The 4,608-nt window shown below is 37.1% G+C and overlaps 1 protein-coding gene across 13 annotated transcripts in view; it reads left to right on the top strand.

Annotated features, from left to right (window-relative positions):
- Window positions 1-4,608, top strand: part of LOC106875983 (uncharacterized) — a 268,731-nt gene that overhangs the window by 193,977 nt on the left and 70,146 nt on the right. The window lies entirely within an intron of this gene.

The following is a 4,608-nucleotide window of genomic DNA, read 5'->3' as shown; positions in this document are numbered from 1 at the left end:
GTTGAGTTTTTATTTTCTTTCTCCCATTTAGGAGTAAATATCACTTCATTAAAAATTAGTTTTCGAATGTCATTCAGTACATCGGTATTTACCTGATTTATACGTTCGTGTGTGTGTGTGTACATGTGTGAGTGTATATTCGTCTGTATTAGTATTAATGTATCTAAGTAGCAAGTTAGCTCACCCTCTCTTTTTGTGGGTGTCTTCTCTGAGCTCAATTCTGTTTCGTTTTCAATATTAACACCCCCCCCTCTCTCTCTCTCTCTATCTGTCTATTTATCTATCTATCTATCTTTATCATACACACAAAGTCTCATAAGTTCACTCTCTCTCTCCCTCTCCCCCTCTCTTTCATACACAAAGACAGACACTGTCTCTCTTACTGTCTCCTGTCCCTCTCTCTCTCCCCCCTCTCTTTCTCTTTCTCTTCAGTAACAACATATTTACAACCTGATCTTCCAAAGTGCCAGCAGGTTATTTAACAATCGCCATGATCTTTGGGTCGATTTATGATAGCATCTAAAATGTTGTATTCAGTTATCATGCGTGATCGATCTTCTATCTGTTATTTACGTAAAGAACTGTCTTATCTATCAGAACCTTGCCAATTAAGACGCCAATGGCTGCGGAGCCATAGATTGCACCTTCACTTTCTATTATATAAGTGCCTTGCTGCTATCTGTAATATTTTTCCTTTCCTTTTTATATTTTATTTTTCCTAAACCGAGATTATTCCCTGATTTTCGTTAAATGAATAACAAATCAATTCACACTCCTATCAATACAATCATTGTGGTGACGTTGCAGTTAACCGCGATAAAATTCGATCATTATTACTACCACTTCAATAAAAAGCCTTTCCTCTGAGTGCTGGTCCGTCAAAACTAATGGTTTTACGACGCTCTCGACGATGAGTATTCAGTTGTTTGATCAAGAGAGCTTCCTGCTCGTTAAACGAACACATAAGTAACTAAGTGTTCCACTGACACATATACTCTTAATGTTAATTCTCAGTGGAGGAATAGTGTAATTCAATGTGTGGCAAAGCTAGCTGGACCTTTGAATTACCGGTACACTCTACCCAAAATGCTTTTGTACAACTTCTATTTGTCAAGTTTCCCCTCACAAGGCTTGAGCCGACTCGAACTATGGAAAAAAAAACAGGAAAAAAAACAACACTCGTTTATGTCAGACAGTGGGATCGAACCCGAGATTTCGTGTTGGTGAAGTGAACTTCTTAACCACTTAGCGCTTCCTCTTTCTGTAATATCCAATTTAATTCCCAATGGGAAAGTCCTAGCTATGCAGGTTGTTGCTGCGAAGGAAAACGTGTTAGTAACTGCCATATTACATCATTAGCGCTCTGCTCTGACTTTAATGGAGTCCAACCAACTGTAAATATGTACTAGTGAAAGAAGAGAAGCCATGCAAACAAAATAGTATTGATAAGTGTTAAAACTCTTCCGTAACACTATTTCTACTGGAATACATCATCTTTGTTTCAATTAATTTTTAAAATACGAGTAAAGAAAAATTTGAAATATCTCTGTCATTGTTAAGCTGAGAACATAAATTAACATGAAATTTTGGCGGAAGGTTTTAATTGAGTTCACTTTAGAACAAAGTGTTTGCATCATAGAACCAGGGGGCGGTCTCAGGTAACGAGAGAGTTAAACTGTTTACAGTAGTGAGTTCAAAAGATACCATCAGATTCAAGAGAGGAAACGACTCGGTAACAGTTCATTATCAAAAGACACGTCTGAAAAGGGTGTCCCAATGAAAATTGATGCAGATATGAAGTTAATCAACCATCACTTCCGCCGCCGCCGCCACCATCCTCACCAGCATCACCACTGCCACCACTACTACTACTACTGCTACTGCTACGTCTTCTACTATACCATATAAATGACCAGCATTATCGGTGTGACTAATAGTAATTTCGAATTTTGGCACAAGGCCAGCATGTCCAAGGGAAGGAGTAAGTTGATTACATCGACCCCAGTTCCCAAATGGTACTTATTTTATCGGCCCTGAAAGGATGAAGGGCAAAATCGACCTTGGAATTTGAACTCAGAACGCTAAGACGAACGAAATACCGCAAAGCATTTTGCCCGGCATGTTAATGATACGATTCCACCGAAATATATATATATAAAAAGGTGCAGACATGGCTGTGTGGTTAGAAGTTTGCTTCCCAACCGCAAGGTTCCGTGTTCGGTGCCACAGCAGGGTACCTTGGGCAAGAGTCTTGTACTATCGTCCTGGTCGACCAATACCTTAAGAGGGGTTTGGTAGATGGAAACGCAAAGAAGCCTATCGCATATATATATATATATATATATATATATATATATATATATATATATGTGTGTGTGTATGTGTGTATGTGTGTATACACATGTATGTATATATATATGTATGTATATACAAAATAAGTGCCATGTTTATTTGGGCTGAATTGTTCGACTAAGCTCTTCAAGGCGGTGCACCAGCATGGCCGCAGCCTAATGACTTAAACAAGTAAAACGATTAAAAATTAGAGATTAAAAGAATAATTAATACATGTGTGTTTCATTCTAGCCAACCGTTTTAGGTTATATTCTTTACATGGCATTTACCACCAATATCGGAAATGACGAAAGGGTAAGCAGGTATAGAAAAAACTTGTGAATCTCACTGTGGTCAAGAAAAATGATTGTCCAAACTATAATCGTATTTATCAATAGAAATATAGTTTACACTGTGAGGGTGAAGCTGTGCTGCACGCAGAAAAATATGTTAATCTTGTAATATGGAATTCATATATGTAACATAGCCATAATACCGTGCTTACTGAAAATATATTAAAATCTCGTTACATAACGCCCACCGTGCAACCAAATTCGATTAATTACACAGTCCTAATAATAACATAATCAGAATCGATGTGTATGTATGTGTATTATGTATGCATATGTATGTATGCATGTATATATGATGGGTATATATTATGTATGTATGTGTACGACTGTAAGTTTGTATATGTATATATGTACATATATATTTACACACACACATACATATATGCATATATATATATATATATATATATATTGTGTGTGTGTGTGTGTGTGTATAATTGCAATGCATATATGGCTGGATAGATGGGGTGATGATGGCTGGGCAGATACATAGAGGCATAGGCTAATCTCTGATCTCGGGGTTTCATGGTATTAAGCAAGCCATAAATAGTTCTGTTGTATATGCAGTTTGCTGTATAAATTTGTAATTATCCTCTCCAAACCCTTTCTGCCAGCATAGTGCTAAAAGGAAGGATTCAGCCAATTAAATTAATACTTCATCGTTATTGTTGTTATTTATTTTATCGACGACACTCAACAAATGGAGTTATCTTCACTCGTGGAACTTGAAATCAAACTAGAGAAGTAATAAAACGAAATCGTATGAAGCTTCAAAAACCTATTGTTCTTGCTCAGGACCTCTACGTCGGGGTTTTTGTATTGTTTTATGCGTCTCACAATCTATGGTTTCCGGGTGACTAATAGCTTGTGAGTTCAAATTCGGTTGACAGAAACTGAGCAGAAGGCCATCATACACTCAGTCGTGCACACATGTACGCTCACAGGCATATTCATCAAATACACGGAGTCTACGGAACGGACTCAATACAGCGACATACATACATACATACATACATACATACATATGTGTGTGTGTGTGAGTGTATTCAAATATGAGTTAGAATAGTTCGAGGGATATAAACAATACAGAATGCAAATACACAAAGTACATGCTTTGCTAGTTCGTGGGTAGGCTGCGCTTACGCGACATCAAAGTTCAAGGGCAAGTCTATCACCTCATTGGTTCCCTCTTACCCACAAATGAACAACCACAGTTCCTCCAAATTTACTTTATGCGTGATGTAGGACAAAAAACCCGAAGGAGGTTTTAAAATTTCAGATGATGGGTCGTGTTAGACACAGCGCCGACTGCTGCAAAAGAGAGTATATCCACTGACAGCTTTTCGGTACGTTCAAAAATCACATAACCCCCACCTTCAGTTTTCCATGACAGGTTAGGGCCTGAAATACTCCAAACAGACGCATAGTATGTTGCTTAGTCGAATTAGGCCAGCATTTACTCCACAAATGTTTTGTTGTCAATGCTGCCCTTTCCCATATCACCTGTTTCAACATAACTGTAACATATTATATGCCATTTTAATCCCGAGCAACGCCGGGTATATCTGCTAGTGTGTGTGTATATATATATATATATATATATATATATATATATATTATGATTTGTAAAATTTTCTACTTTTGCGTCAGACATGCCATTTTACGTTGCTTTTGTCTACTCAAGTGAAATGAGTACCAGCCGAGTGCTGGTATAGACTTCATTCCCTCAAGCTGGTATATACTGAATGTTCTATTGGATCAATGATATTACATCAAAAGGATAGCTATGTTTCATCATGACTGCATATACACTTCAAATAAATAGCGAAATCAAGTACGTACAACATAGTCATACTCGGCTACATTTGACGACTATGGATTTTGGTTATATATATATATACATATATATATATATATATATATA

The sequence above is a fragment of the Octopus bimaculoides genome, chromosome 9 (genome assembly GCF_001194135.2).
Source record: "Octopus bimaculoides isolate UCB-OBI-ISO-001 chromosome 9, ASM119413v2, whole genome shotgun sequence".
Classification (NCBI taxonomy): Eukaryota; Metazoa; Mollusca; class Cephalopoda; order Octopoda; family Octopodidae; genus Octopus; species Octopus bimaculoides.
Note: the sequence above shows the minus strand (reverse complement) of the source record. Positions and strands in the feature narration are given on the sequence as shown.